The sequence below is a fragment of the Canis lupus genome, chromosome 14 (genome assembly GCF_003254725.2).
Source record: "Canis lupus dingo isolate Sandy chromosome 14, ASM325472v2, whole genome shotgun sequence".
Classification (NCBI taxonomy): domain Eukaryota; kingdom Metazoa; phylum Chordata; class Mammalia; order Carnivora; family Canidae; genus Canis; species Canis lupus.
In genome coordinates this window covers 8237025-8253755 of record NC_064256.1, presented here as the reverse complement: position 1 = coordinate 8253755, position 16731 = coordinate 8237025, and the positions used below count along the sequence as shown (strand labels likewise).

Genomic DNA, 16731 nt, shown 5'->3' with positions numbered 1-16731 from the left:
TTTGTGATTTACACCCCCCTCATTTATTTTGCAGCCATTTAAAGCCATTCATTTTGATAAACCTTTAAAAAGCATTCAGCTGTTTTCATAAACACATTTTTTGAGTACTCATTTCAGTTATTAATAAACTATTTAATGAAGTACATAATTAAAAATAACAAGCACAACCAGTATAAATAGTTATGAGGACAGAAACAAATGGCTCAACAGTTTGGGACAAAAGTGCACAGGTGTCTGAGTGACCCTCAGTCATTCTGATTGGCATCAGCTGAAATCCTAGAATGTGCAGGTCAGTTCAGAGAAGGTCACTTAGGAGAGCTCCTATAATGCATCATCATCTCTCTGTAAGACAGTGTTCAGGCTTGTAGGAATGTAGAATTACGAAGTCATCTGATCCAAATTATGCCTGTCATCCTCTGTGGACTTATGTACCTATATATGGGCTTGTGTAGCATTTAAAGGCTTTCCTGTTGTTCAAGAGATCAGCTGGGCTCCTCTGGCTATGAAAGAGCTTCTCAAGCTGCTGATCACAGGGTAATGAGAAAGAAGAGGCAGATGAGATGGAGTCTCTTGCAGTTATTTTAGAGCAGATTTTCAATGTATCTTACATGCCAAAGTATGTGAAATGTCTGTATCCTCAATAGTGTTCGGTCTATCTAGTCCTTCTGTTTTTCTTTTTGGTATGGCAAGAGGGAGTTGAGTCATAGGATCTCTTTGAGACACCTCTGATGTGACCGTGTTCTGTTCTCTTCTCTTGCCCTCTGGAGAATCAAGGAAAACGAGGTTCATCATTCCTCTAATAGATTAAAATTTTTTTCTTGATTAACTTCACTGTAGAGTTGGCAAGAGTTGTTATCTGTTAATCAAAACAGTTTAAATAAAAAATAAAAAGATCAAACTTAGAGTTGTTTCTCATTCTCTGGCTCCCGGGCTGGGAATTAGCTGAGCCTTTTAGGCTTGGTTTGTGACATGAAGCTGTCAAGATGGCGCTTCTTGTTAATTACTTTTTATTGTATTTAAGATGCTTAAATAACTCTTCTTGTGATTTAGTCTTCTGTGTAATTAGCTTCAGTGATTAAAATCTCGTTCTTTCTTTATTGTCAGAGCTTTCTTGAAGAGTGAGATTTTTCTGAGGTGACCTTTTCTTGTCCTGGACTTCCCGATTACTTGGAGCTCCAGTTTGGCAAACCCATATATTATAGTCTATTAACTGGTTGCTCACATCTTTCTGCATGTCACCTTTTCAGAGAAAGGTGTTAAAATTTGTTCACGTTTATAAGGCGGTGCCTAAAAATTACAAGTTAGGGTTAAGCCTCACATGCTCACTTAGTGTCTGTCACTCCAGCCCTGGAAAACTATAACAGATCCCCCAGATATAGTATCGCTTAAGATAATTCCCCAGTGTTTCTCATTATGTGAAGTATTCACAGTGGCAGTAGACCATTGACATGACCTGTTTTTGGATAGTAAAGAATGGCATAGAGATGAAACTATAGAATAGGAACAATTGGAAAATGCCTATTTTTGTACAGTGTCATATTTTGGGGGAGGAGGTGATTTTTTTTCCTCCTAACCTTCTTTTTGAAACCATGTTTCCCTCTACTGCTTTACTGCCTTGCCCTTGTGCTTTCTGCTCACTTGTTGCCCACACAAGTATGAGGCCTTGCTGCCAGAGGTATTGTCAAAGATCTTTTGGACTTGGGACATCTTAGTTACCTCTTTGTTATAATGACTATTATCCAGGAGCCACAGAGCCATCCTTATGAACTTTCTTTATGTCTCTTTGGATTCTTCATAGACAGAGCTTGCCTTTTATTATGTTTATGTAAACCAGATAATCACACTTGCAAGGAATGAGACTTGTGCTGCTTTTTTCTTCTTCTTTTCCTTTTTTTAAAGATTTTATTTCTTTATTCATGAGAAACACAGAGAGAGGCAGAAACATAGGCAGAGAGAGAAGCAGGCCTCAATCCCAGTATCCCGGGATCATGACCTGAGCTGAAGGCACTCACCCACTGAGCCACCCAGGTGCCCCTTATCTTTTCATTTTCTTTGGTTCCAGTTTGTAGGAATTTTCCTCAAGTTTCCTTATGTGACTGAAGCTTGAAGTCAGGTCTAGTCCTTCTAGAATAATCCTTTTCTAATCCTATTTTGGCTTTTCTCAGCCATAGTAGAAGTGTCATACAACCCCCAGCTTTTCTAGCTTGAGTTTTCTCTCTAGCTTTAAGGCTTTCACAATCAAGCCAAACCTCCTCTCTCTCAAGTTTTCAAATCTTAAAACATAACTAATATCTGACTTTTAAGCTAAACATAGGAAGAAAGTGGCCTCTTGAAACCCAATTTTCTGGACTAGTGTTCTTACTCAGAGTTGCCTACAACATTCTGAAGATATTCTTTTAGCACCTGAGAAAGTATGGAGACATTAATATCACTGACTGGGCCACTGCCTCCCACAAATACTCTCATGGAAGCATAGACACTAACTTCTTAGTCGTGTCTACTTTTTACTTTTTGGACAGTTATCCTTATAAATTTAACACTACTAATTTAAAAATGCTTAACTTTAAACTGTATCTATTTACTTATATAAAAGATGAGTATTTTTGAATAGTTACACTATTATTTCATCCTTTAACTTCCAATTTGTTATATTATTTAAGTTTTACCATTAGTGAACTTCATAAAGTTCAGTTACTATTGCTGATTAACAGTAGAGTATTTTCCTCTCTGAAAGCTTAGAAAGAATGCTACCTTTTTTGGACTCCTCCTTCTTTTTAAAAGTTTTTCTTCTGGGACACCTGAGTGGCTTAGTCCATTGAGTGTCCCACTTTCAATTTTGGCTTAGGTCCTGAGGTCATGTGATTGAACCTGCCCTGCCATCTGGCTCCACACTCAGCAGGGAGTCTGCTTAAGATTCTCTCCCTTTTCCTCTTTCCCTACAGGTCTCTTTCTGTCAAATAAATAAAAGTTTTAGATTTTAAGATTTATTGCATTTCTCCTATCTGTGTAATTGTCTTCTAAGCTTTGCTTGTAAGTTTAACCCAAAAAATTTACCCTCCACCCCCACCCCATAACAGTTCTAAGTCATTGTTGGACCAAGTATGATAATTCGAAAGCCTACTGAAAAAGAAATCCTGTTATTATATCCCCAGAGAAATGTTAAATTAATTCCCTGTTTCTCTCACGATGTGTGTATGTCTGTCTCTTTCTCCATATTGTACTTCTTTTTCTGTTTTTATTTTGTTGTTGTTGTTTTTAAATAAGTAGACTCTATGTTGGGTGTGGAGTCCAACTTAGGGTGTGAACTCATGACCCTGAGATCAAGATCTGCACTGAGATCAAGAGTCGGATGCTTTACCAGCAAAACCACCCAGGTGCCCCTATTTTGTATTTCTTCTTATGCACCTACCACTTGTATCTCAATTCATTCTTTTTGTGGTGTTTCCTTCTGATTTAGTGAAGAACCTTGATTTTACATGTGAGGGTGGTAAAACTTCTGAATTCCTGCGTGTCTGAAAATGTCTTCATTTTGCCTATATTCTTGATAATATCTATATGAAATTCTAGCTTCAAAATAAATTATTTTCCCAAGAACTGTGAAGACATGTTGTTCAATTGCTTCATCAGTGTTTATGAGAATTCTATCTCCATTCCTTTAAATTTCCATTTCTTTTAACCTTTTTTTTCTGGCTCTGGAAGATTTTCTCATTTTCTGTTTCTCTTTGGTTTTCTGAAAATTTATTAAAATGTTTCTAGGTGTGTCCTTTTTTGCTTCGTATGCAATGGGCCAAACACTCATGTTTTCAACTGATTTTTTTTTTTGTATTACTTCTTCAATTATTTTCTTTCTCTCCGTTTTGCCTCTGACTCTGTAAATCCTATCAGTATTGTATCTTACACTTCATATCTCCGTAAATGTTCTTCCATTCTTTTAAGACCTCTTTTGCACTGCCAGCCACCAGTCATTTTCATTCATTCTCACTTTCTTATTCACTCATTCACTTACTCATTAGTTCATTTTATCAAGTAATTATAAAATATCTGGTATGTACTAAGCATTGTGTTAAGCATCAGGAATGTATTGGTAGTTCTAAAACTGAAATGATTTTTTTCTATGAAATTTACAGAGACTGTTCTCTCTCTCTTTTTTTTTTTTAATTTTTATTTATTTATGATAGTCACAGAGAGAGAGAGAGAGAGAGAGGCAGAGACACAGGCAGAGGGAGAAGCAGGCTCCATGCACCGGGAGCCCGATGTGGGATTCGATCCCGGGTCTCCAGGATCGCGCCCTGGGCCAAAGGCAGGCGCCAAACCACTGCGCCACCCAGAGATCCCGAGACTGTTCTCTTAATCTAATCCATTTTAATTGGTTGTTTTTGTTTTGTTTAGAATTTATTTATTTATTTATTTATTTATTTATTTATTTATTTATTTATTTATTTATGAGAGGCAGTGACACAGAGGGAGAAGCAGGCTCCCTGTGGAGAGCCTGATGTGGGACTAGATCATGGGTCCTGGGATCCTGTCCTGAGCAAAAGGCAGACAGACGCTGAATCACTGAGCCATTCAGGCATCCCCTAGATGTTTTATTCCAGCACTCATCTTTAAATTTTTTGTTCAAGTGTTTTCAATGGCATCCTGTTCCTAGTCCACAGATATGATATTTTCTCTGAGAATAATATTTAAAAATTCAAAAACCCTCTTCTATTGAATTATCCCCCATGACTAAATGTTCTGTTTATTTTGTTTCTTTTCTTTCATAAATTTCAGACCCCACTAAAACTGTGAAGGCAAAGGCAGCATTCTTGGCTGGAAATGAGCTTATGTGTACTTCACTGGGGTGTAGTAAGAAGGGAATGTGATGTGTTTGTTTGACTCAGTCTCAAATGCTGTACCTCTGTGTTTCCTACAGACTACAACCTCCATCTGAGGTCCTCCCCCAGTTAAATCACCTACCTTCTGTTCTATAATTGTGAATTATCCTATATGTGACCTTGGTAATGCTGGGGAATCTCATTGGCTTAATGTCGAAGTCGTGTTGGTTTAGAAACAATATTCCCAGATACTTTAAAATACTGTATCAATAAGAGGAAAGCCATGTCCCACCTAAAGGAAGAGCTTTAGCAATATAGAGACTTAGAAAAATCTCAGAATGTGCAGTTCAGAAATCTACCGCAGTGACTTCCTTTAGTATAAGTCATGACTACTTAGGTGTCTTCAGGAACCTGTATGCTTTCTGCTTGGTTAACCTTAGTAACCAAGGTTATCATTTTCTATGATAGAAATCTATCTATGGTAGATAGATACAGCTATGGTAGTTAAAAAAAAGCTGTGAAGACACTTCCTCCAGTATTTAAGCAGTGGATTAATAAAGAAGGCTATACAGTCTGAGTCAGATTTTATATTTTGATTAAATGGTCTCTAGTAGAAACAAAGCTCCTCTAGAAGGAGGAGAAAGCTAAAGTGTAATTTAGCCCAGTAGAGACCTAACTGTACCCCTGTTGTTATTAGGGTTTTTTTTTTTTTTTTTTTTTTGCTAGTGCTTGGGCTAGAAAGTTCCATAGGGTTTAAGTAGTCTGCCCATAACCCAGTTTTTCTTCTCAAGCTCTTTTTTTTAGGGGTTTTAGGTGGCATTGTGGAATGTGAACTGTTGAGGAACACAAAATGTATGATATAAGAAATGCCTGTGCTTGCTGGTAGATTACTTCTTGAATATTTGCGAAGAGTCAGAAAACCCCTGCTCTTAATAACTTTGTGGGCATCATTGGGACAGGGCAGAAAAGAGGCTTGGCTGATCCAGTTCTTTTGAACTGGGTCCTCATTAATTGCTCACACGATGTCCCCAAAGCCTCCTTGCTCTGGTACTTTGTATTTTGTCAATAAAGGCCCTTGAGGCACTGCCAATTCTCTGCCAATCGGATCCCATCTGCTTTCTGTCTTTCAGGATTTGTGCAAACTTTCTGATATGCTGTTAACACACTTTCTTGTTTTCTAGCACCATTAGGGCTCTATTCTTGTCCATATCTGTCTTTTCTGTCATTTCAGTGGGACCTTGTAAAGGATGTTATGTAGACAGAAGTTCCCAGTCTGCCGTTCTGACCTCCCCCAAGCATTCTTTCTTTATTCTTTTGAATAATGCAATTGATGTGATAAGGAGAGGGGACATTTGACATGGTTACCAATAAGCGAAAATACCGTGTCTTTTCTATGCCACATCAGCACCTTTCTCTTTATATTTCCTGTGGCCAGCACAGTACAAAGTGGTAGGGTGAATAGGAATAATGTTTTTGTAGAATCTACTATCTGCCAGTAGTGTTGCTGCTTTACAGGGGATTTGCTCCAGTTCATACTGAGTGATTTTTTTTTTTTTAAGTAATAAAAAATCGTAACTTTTTCAGAAGTTTGGAAAATAAAGGGAAACTATCCATTATTTAATAAGCATGCTAATAGAATAGCTGTTATGTGGGAGGTATTCCTTTTGTGTGCTGGTTTTTCTTGAGAAATGAATCCAGGAACAGGAAAATTGACTACTTGGCCTAGTGTTGACATGAAGTCTAAGGCAAGTTGTTGGGAGTCTGGCTGTTGATAAAAGTAGGCTTTGGAGATGAACAGACGTGAAGTAAAACTTCAGCTCTGCTTCTGGATAGCCATGTGATCTTGGGCCTTAGATTTTTCTTATGTAACTTAGATTTAATAATCTCACATCTCATCAGGTGGTTGTGAGGATTAAATATACTAATGCATTTAAAATATTCAGTATATTTACTGAGATCTAACAGACAAGTTCTCACATCAGCTCCAAGCCTCTAAACTTGATTGGTCACCATTGATGTAATTTCGTATTTAGTGGCTTTTGAACTTTCCCTCTCTTTCTGTCTCCTAAAGTTTATTATTTATGTAAATAATCTCTACACCCAAGGGGGTGGGGGGCTTGAGCTCATGACCCTGAAATCTAAAGTTGCATGCTCCACCAACTGAGCCAGCCAGGCGCCCGCTGGCCTTTCTTTGTCCTTTCTCGCACATTTCTGACCCTTTTTTTCCCCCATTCAGCTTCTTTTTTTAAGGATTTTTCTTGAATGTTTTTATATTTCATCCTCTGCTTAGTCTTCACACTCCTCTGGCTAAGCTAACCCACTGATAATACTGTTACCTCTCAGAATGTTCTAAGTGTTAGTTTAAATAAGATATAGGAAATACCTGGTATGTAGTAGTTGTCCATAGGTTAATTAGAAAACAAAACAAAATACCTCATTGTACTGTGGCTTAGGTTTTGTAGTAGTCCATTTTTTAAAAGGAAAAAAAATGGGTGGAGAAGGGGCAGAAGGAGAGGGAGACAAGCAGACTCCCCACAGAGCAGGGAGCCTTATGTGGGGCCCAATCCCAGGACACCAAGATCATGACCCAAACTGGAATCAGGAGTTGGACGCTCAACTGACTGAGCCACCCAGGCACCTCTGTGGCTACCCAGGCACCCCTGTAGACCATTTTTATTGTTCCATGCCAGACCCTTCGATTGGATTTATCTCTTTTTCTCACTTTTTAAATTACCATGATGGCTAACATATCCATTTTTCCTCTAAATTTTTGATATATACTATGTTTACACAGTAATGATTGATAAGTACTTGCATAAAGGTACAAGTGATACTTGTAAGTTTTCATGTTTTAAGAAGATTAGCAAACATATAATTTATCCCTTAATAAAAGTAATTTATTAAAAGCATCTTGGGATGCCTGGGTGGCTCAGTCAATTAAATGCCCAACTCTCAATCTCAGCTCAGGCCTTGATCTCAGGATACTGCCTTCAAGCCCTGCAATGGGCATGGAGCCTACTTTAAAAAAAAAAAAATCTTGCAAAGCAAGAGGTGTGCTAGCAAACAACCTATCTGGATATAATGTTATAGCTAGTGATCTGCCTATCTACATATATCAAGTAGTTGAAAAGCATAGGGCTACTAATCTTAGGTGTTCTAGGAAATTGTATTCTGTGCTTTCCACCTGAATAGTTCTACTGAAAAGTTGTATTCTGTGGAGTTTACTGAATGACCCTCTCTGTGGTGACACCCTTGTGAATTTTTATGACATCAGTAAATGTGTTTACAACAAGTGGAACTTCACGAGACTAAATAGTTGGACCTTTGAAGTCAGTGTGTATGATAGAAATTGGAGATGTTTAATAACAGCATGAACTTCACAACAGGTAAAAGTCGCTGTCTTCTCTCAAGTTTACAGTGTGGGTTTTACATGGAGCCTTTTGGATTTCTGACCTATCTGCTTATATATCAACTATGACTCAGCAGACTGTTGCTTTAATGTGAGCTGTTTTTGAGTTAAAACTGTGATTAATAAACCATGATAGGTCAACAGCAAGGGGAATTATATGGTAGTTCTTAGACCATCTCTTCTTCACTACCACCCCCACCCAACCACATTGGCATTGATTGCAAAATCTTTTTTTCTTTAAGAAGCAACTATGCAGAACATTTATTCTTGTCACCACTTTCTCAAAAACTTCCCTCTGAAACTGTTCCTTCACTTGTCGCTTAGCACAGCCTGTGGCTGTGGAGAGATCAGACCACTGAGTGAAGGTTGACCACAAAGGCTCTCTAGTAGCTAACTGTGTTTCAAAGCCAAGAACCAAAATAACCCTGCCCTCCCCAAAGAGTAGGAGAGAAGAAATTTCAAAATCCTTAGCCTTTTTTTAGGGTCATTTGTTGCTTTTACTAGAGCTAATAATCATCTAGTGAAAAAGTATTAGGTCTTCTAATTCTTAGAGAAAAATGTTGACCACCAAAAAACAATTTGGTTTTGATGTAGTTTTATAAGTGGAGACTCATCTGGAGCTTTTACTTGCAGAGGTTCTGAAAGCAGTTAAGTCTAAAGCCGTTACCTATCCTAAACTTACAGCCACACTGACATTGGTCTTGGTCCATTTACTCATGGATTCTAGGGAGTAAGAACACCACTCCTGTTCCTGTGGTGCCCACTGGCTGGGTTGTGGACTATCACCCATAACGAGACTGGTAGTGGAAGTCTTTACTGGGCCTTGTTTTTTTTTTTTCCCTCTCTGAGCCATATGCAAAACTTATCTTGAACTTCCACCCTAAGAAGCAACCTGTGTAAAGATCATTTTCTTCTAACTTCTCTAGATGATAGGGTTTATCAAAAGAACACAGAGTTACTCTTCCACTTAATAGAGACTTGGTATTTCTCAGAGCAGAATGACAACCTTTCAGAACCTACAGTATTATTTTGAAATTCTTCTTCTAAACAAAGCATTATGTATCTTAACATTTGGGTAAACTATAGAGGACTTGAAAATGACTCTCTGGGGCTACCTCATGCCCATTTTGGTCTTTACTAGACCTCTGATTTGGTTGGTTCTACTTTCACTGTCAGAGCAGATCATTCCAGATGCCATTATGTAATTTTCTGTCTTGGGGTGTGTGTTTGTGTGGGCGGGTGGTTTTGTTTTGTTTTTAAGTGGTGTTTAATGTCAGGCTAATAATAAACTGGGTATGTAGGCCTGGTTTTGTCATAATGGCCACGATTGCTTATTTATTCCTTATTCCCCTGAGAGATTGGGTACTCTCCCTCCCCAAGTGATGCATACATTTTGGAGGGGGCTCATCACAGCTGCCTAGAAAATGCTGCATGGCAACTGGCAGTTCTATTCTGAAGAGAAAAAGATGGGGAATCTTCTCTCTGGTTTCTCTCACAACCCATCACTTGTCTTCCTCTGACTTAAATCAAACCAATAGGAATGAATTTGCTGTTCCTGAACCAGTTCCAAAAATTGGTCTGTGCTTACCCATAAACCTTAGGTTATTGTTCTTTGGGGAGTGCCAGGTTCTTTAACATATTTTATGATATGGGGGGCCTTAGGTTGTGTGAGGTCACTCATGGGCCCTTGAAATTTGGAAGAAGAGAATATATTAGTTGAGCTTTTCTGTCTGGGCAGTTTTCCTCAAAACTGTGTGATAGAACCATCTGGGGCACTTAAGAAAAAAATAATGGTTGCCCCATATATAAAATCTAGGTACCTATATTTGTTCCCCCTTTTGAAAAAAAAGATTTTATTTATTTGAGAGAGACAGCAAGTATGGGGGCGGTGGCTAGAAGCAGAGTCCCTGCTGAGCAGTGAGCTGTATGTGGAGCTCCATCCTAGGATCTGGAGATCATGACCTGAACTGAAGGCAGGTCCTTAACCTACTGAGCCACCCAGGCACGTGCCCCCCCCATATTTGTTCTTTTAAAAATACTGTTCTGCACCCCTAGAGATTCTAGACTTACTGGCCTGACATAGGGCCTGGCATTGGTATTTTGAATGGTAATTCTAATGTGCAGCCAGTGTTAATAAGCACTATGAAAAGAAATCTGAAGGAAACAGGAAGTTCCAAAACCAACATTTTTCTCTCTTCTCAGATAAGTATAAATATACGTAAGAGAGAATAAAAGAAACTTTACAAATTATTTTTTCTTAGATCAGTTTTGGTCCCTAAGCCTAGCCTTTTACCTCCACTAATTTCTGTCGCATTAACTCTGCCTAGAAATAAGTACAGAGTGGCAGAGCAGTGGAGGGGCTAAAGGGGTAATGGTTATTTCCAGGTCTGCCTCCAGCATGTAGCATGACCTTGGTCATTTACCTACTCTCTTCCCCTAAGGCCCTAATCTGGCCTTTTTTGAAGAAAAAAAAAAACTAACAAATAATATTGCTAATATTCTTTAATATCTTAGTGTCTCTTTTTAGTAATTTAAAGTTTCTTTAAACCTGTTCTCAACATTCTTAAGAAAGAGAACTTGAACTAGGGGTGTGTTTAGGGGTGAGAGAAGTAGTAGCAGTGATGCGAGAGGTTTTCCTACTGGCTTTAAAGTCTAGCCATGGATTTTTTTTTTCTTCAGAGCAATAAGCTAGAACTCTAGCTTCTTGTCCTCCAGCTCATAGCCATCTCCTCAGCCACACTGGCCTGGTCTTGAAGTGATGCATGCAAAAAGCTTGCCTTAGTGGAACTGCTCCTCCAGAAGACTGGCATTCTTTTTCCTTTCATCATATTTCTTAATTTTTTTTTTATTGTTTTTTGATTAAAATCTCTTCCTCCTCAGGAGTCTGCTTGTGTCCCTTGCAGCCCCGGGGCCGTACATAGTGGGACTCCTACCACTATCTGTAAGGTGTGCTGTCATACAGCACGATGCAGTTCTTCACCAGAGTCTTGGGGCTGACTAGTTAGTTCATTGGCAGATGCATTGTAGACAGCATCAGGAATTTTTGTTTTGTTAGTTCAACACTCAGAGCCCCAAGAAAAGTTCCCCATGTCCAGCCTCAAGGCACAGTTCTTTTTACTGCCTCCCTGAACATGGATTGTGTGTATGCAGTGAGGGCCAGTCTTAGTATTGGCAGCAGGATGTCCCAGCTCATACTTCTCTTCTTATGATAGATAGGCCTTTCTCTTGACCCTTGTCTTGTGGCTTTTGTGCCAATTGTAATGAGTGAGGCCTATATCGCTCTCTGCGAAAGAGCTAGCCTTGGATTTTCCCTTATGTAGCCCTCCCTCCCCAGATTTTAATCATAAACACTAGATTTAGTTTGAAGTCTGTGGATTTGCAGAATCAACTTTATCCAAATAATTAATTCTTAGTTATTACTGCCAATCGACTTAATGGCCTTATTGCCATTCACCATTGACGTGACCTCGAGTTAAATTGTGTACCTGAGGTAACAAGGTGTAGAACATTGGAAAGAGCTTTGAACTTAGACTTCTAATTTTCCTTTTACTTTATCTGTAATTATCATATTCATAGGTTTTCGTCTAGTTTGCAACTATTGTTTTCATTTTCTCCTTAAGAGGAATTCTTTGTCTATATGAAGTGTTGTTGCTAACTAAGCCAAACTATATCTTTTAAATATTTTGGGGGACCAAAGAAATTCAAGTATAATCTATTTGTTGGACTCAATAAATGCCATTTGTGGGGTTTACTAAAGACTCGAGCCAATAGTTAAATATTGAAGAAGCCCTAGAGTTAATTGTTTTCTTTTGGGAGTGTAGATTGATGCATCTGAAATTAATGATGTATGTTTTGATGATTGAGGCATAATTATTTGGCAACCTTTAATCCAAATTAATATCCTCAAGAGATTTGCTATTTTATCCTAATGCCCTTCTAGATACAACCACATTTATGACTCTAGCTGTTTTGTTGCATACCTTTCTGTTTTTATAAACAAAGCTTATACTCAGCTGGTTTATACAAGTTTGAAAAACTAGCCAGTGCCATATGTTAAATATTTTGAATATTATCTGATTATAAGACATAAGAATTTGCATTATATCAACTCGTCTTAGAGAATCCTTCAAGACTTGTTTTCAAGGAGAGATGTCATTCTCTCACAGTAGCTTGGCAGAGAGGGGAGGAATCAAGAACAAGAAGTATTCCTGTTTTGGTTTGGATTGTTTGAATCACATGCGCGCGCGCACACACACACACACACACCTGCACTCAAAACAAGAAGTAAAATCTGGCCAGTGTCAGGCCTCCCTTCTCCATCTTACTGTCTTTAGGAGATTATTCCCCCCACCCCCAAATTCTGTTCCTTGTGATTTTGAGATGATAATTTCCTGTTTATGACATAACATATATGTTAGCCACTATCTCTCCTGTAGTAGCAAAATTGCTGTGACAGCCATACAGTTAGTTTTTTAAAAAACCAGGTAATTCATTTCTGAATTGGAACTTGTTTCTTTCTAATCAACCTGGTAATGTATTACAGACATCACTGTCAGCAGTGGCTACAGAAGTGATTTAATGCTGGGTTTTAATGACTCCTTCATTAATCTTAGTATTCTGGGATTTATCACTCACTGGCCTTTGACCACTGGAAATGATGAAAACTTTGATTTCATGCATATTGGATAACACTGGCCTGTTGCCGCCAGAGCCGTGAATCTTGCCTCGGCAGTGGCATGTGTGATTGAGAGTGCTGCGGATGGATGGCTGCTCTCCCAGGCCATGTGCTGCTGCCGAAGGGGTGAACACAATGTCTTTATCAGCTCAGGGTGACCTTTTCCCAAGACAGCTGGATTTGAAGTAGGAGTCTGCTCTGATAGCTTCATCTCCTGGACAGATCTCTCAACTTGTGAAGTCAGGCTCACCTTATCAGCTATTTCCTGAAAAATGCTTGCATTGAGAATGTGTATCTTCATGTCTTTACATAGAACATTTTTTTCCCCTAGCCAAATAGATTTTATAGTAGGGAAACATGTTTAAGACTATCAAGTCTACCTCCCTCATTTTATGAACAAGGCTAGGTCCAGGATGAGTAACACAACTAGGCCAGTGTCAATGATAATGAAAACCAACCAGAGTAATCACCAACCCACAATACTTACTATTTGCCTGACGGAATTGAAGTATAGTCTTCTATTTCTTGCTCACCACTGCTTCATGACGTAACATTCATCGTGCTGCAAGTCCAGTTTTCCATGTGACTTTTCACTGTACTGCATGCCTTCTGCTGCCACAGAGATGACAGTGTTGGTTGCTTTCCTTACTCTTAGTGGTGGCACTGTGAGTGCTCCTTGGAAGAGAGGGGCTAATTTGTGTACTCTAGAGTCTTGTACGCTAGAGCATAGTATTCTAAATGCCAGACACAGGCCTTCCCTGCCTGCCAGTGCTCAGAAGAGAGGGTCTTCACAGAGGCTCATGTACTACTGAGTGCTTCCTCAGTTAATTTTTTTTTTTTTTTTTAAGATTTATTTATTTGAGAGAGTGTGTGCACTACCGTGTGCCCGCGGGGGTGGTGAAGCAAAGGGAGAAAGAGAAAGAGCATCTTAAGTAGACTCTGGGCTGAGTGTGGAGCCTTACACAGGATTTGATCTCACAACCTACTGCACTACCCAGGTGCCCCAGTTAGTTTATTTTGAACACACCAATGAGCTTGATAAAACCTCAGTCCGTGGTACATGAAGATCGCATTGCAGAATCATAAAAATGAGCCAAATTTTTTTTTCCACAGTGTAATACTTATTCTGTTGAGTATGTCTCCCTAACTGCAAGTGCTGGATGTCATAGGAAGTGACCTTTTATGTATTATTTTTTTAAGCAGGTTCCATGTCCAGCGTGAGGCCTGAACTCTCACACTCCTGAGATCAAGAAGAGCTGTGTGCTCTGTGACTGAGCCAGTCAGCCAGGCACCTCAGAAAGTGACCTTTTAAAGTTCTCTCTCTCTTTTTTTTTTTTTAAGCAGTACTGTAAGGCAGGGGTGACAACCTTTTCTGTAAAGGACCAGATAGTAAATATTTTTTGCTTTGAAAGCCATAAGGTCTTTGCTGCAACTATTCAGCTGTGCTTTGCAGCCATAGACGATATGCAAACAAGTGGGTGTGGCTATGTTCTGATAAAACTTTAGTTAAAAAGAGACTGAGTCTGTAGGGACTTAAGCTATGGAGGAATGAATAGATACCTGTAGAACAAGTAATAAAACCAGCCATCCAAATGTTATGAAAATGAATCCTTGTGACTTAAAGTATTTCTGATAACAACATCATATGTAGATTCCCAAACAGTTATGTGTAAAAATCTTAAGGTAGATAAGTTGAAAGAAAACAATCTTAGAAAGTGGCTCTGATGATGGTGTACATTGTATATTGCATACACTTACAGAGAGTTTAGCTTGAGGACTACTGTTTCTGAAATGTTTTAAACAATACCTCTAAAAAATAAATAAATAAATAAATAAATAAACAATACCTCTAGATTAATAAGTATTTTAAATATTTGATGGTTTCAATTATATCCAAAGAGTTGTATATTCAAAATGAACAAGAAACCACCCACCTTGGAAACCTGGTATCCCTTTATCTGCAAGTGCATTTCTTGTAATGTTTTCTCTTGACCCTGGAAGCTCACTTTCTGAGGAATTGCTGGTTTTGGAAATTATTTTCAATACATTCTGATGGCTTTTCACTTCCTTCTAATTGCATTGGCTCTATACTAGTCACCGGTGATAGGACAATTCACTTCCTCTTCCATTCTACTTCTTAGGGATTGTGCTCTTCTAATTATTTGGTTCTGGGAACTGTCCTTGTTTTTCTAGATGTCGGATTCCCATTTTTTGTTTAGTGCTACCCTGGGTCAGTCTAGAACCCCTGAATCTGTAAAACAGCAAAGGCTTTCCTGTTAGTATTGTATTACTTGCTACCATTCAACTTTCTGATTTCTTTTTGCATTTCTCCCTTTGTCACTGTCCCCAGATCAGCTCTGACTTCACCTTTGTCTTCCCTTTTGAAATTTTCAACCTGATCTAATTCAAGGCGGCACTGCCCTGCACACTAGGTTAGCCAGTCTCCTAGAGATAGATTTTCTTTTTGTTCAGCGTGCCCCTTTTCAGATGCATCTGGAATAACAGCTGTATTCCCACTCCTGAATAAAATATTTTAGGAAAATGTCTCATGGTGAAGCATCTGGACCTTTAGGCAAGATTGGGGGTAAACTTCAGATCAGATTCATCACCAGCAGAGTGGGAGGACCAATTTTTATGGGGCGGAGACAGATCACATGAATGAGGATATGACTGAACTGGTGTTACAAGAGCGCCATTTGTATCTATTAAATGTAAGGGATTAGATAATCTGTCATTATGCTATTTCTGGGTAACAGATGGTGGAGAGTTCTGCATCTCAACAGCAGTATTCACCATGGGGGAAATTAGCTTGCACCCAGATCAGCAGTCAGGCAGGAATTCCATTGAGAGAGAGAGAGAGTGAGGGGGAGAGAGAGAGAGAGAGAGAGAGAAAGAAACTACTGGTGATTAATTAGTGCGTCCCTCTAAGGACATCTGCACGTATGCTGGCTTTCTCGAATTTCTCTAGAGCTTTACTTATTCTTGCCTATTGCCCTTTGTAACTTACCAGACCTCTTTGCTCCTATAAAGAATTGAAGGTGGTTTTTCTCCATTTGGTTAATTTAGAAAGATCAAGATTAGAAGTAGGTTAGGTAAATGTGGCTCAGAGCAGTAGCATACTGCATATTTCTTCAGAGGAAAGATGCCATACAGCTACCGAAAATACTGTTGATGATCAGTCTTTAGAAATGAACTTCAAAAAAAATAATAAAAATTAAAAAAAAAAGAAATGAACTTCAGAGGTGAATTGAGAAGCAGGAAAATGGATGTGCTCTTTCTGAGTGCTTTTGATGTATATGTATTTAAAAGATATAATGAAGTGTCCTTTGGCTTCACATATTCTAAGGGTTAATCTTGATCCTGGTATATTTTCTCTGTAAATGGTTTCCCATCGGTCTTTTGTTAATGCAGAACTTCACCTATCCCCTGAATGGTGGTGATTATCAGCTTTATTACTCTTTGCTTATCCCTCCTAACTTAACCACATACCTGCTTTCCATTACCATTTGTATGTCCTGCACTCATCTCAAAGCTAATATGTTTAATACTAATGTTGATTTAAAATGGTGGCTTTCCAACTTGTGTGCCCTGGAATCCCCTGTGTAGGTTATTAAAAAAGCACGCCAGGCAATGGAATGAACTCTACTTTTGTAGGGCTCACTGATTTTATTTCTTTTCATATCAGTCTGTGACGTAGTGAGCTTGGACAGTAACCAAGAATCTAGGATCATTTTGAAGAATTGTCCAAGTTGATTGGACAGCTGTTAGAATTGATCACTGCTCATACAGGGTATAGTTCCAGATGTACTTTAAATAGGCATGGTCATTGAGGT

General features: G+C 38.7%; 1 protein-coding gene and 1 pseudogene across 2 annotated transcripts in view; one reads left to right on the top strand and one right to left on the bottom strand.

Moving 5' to 3' along the window:
* SND1 (staphylococcal nuclease and tudor domain containing 1) overlaps window positions 1-16731 on the top strand; it is a 420776-nt gene that overhangs the window by 192824 nt on the left and 211221 nt on the right. The gene's annotated exons all lie outside the window — the stretch shown is intronic.
* Window positions 10876-13199, bottom strand: LOC112674770 (40S ribosomal protein S8-like; annotated as a pseudogene).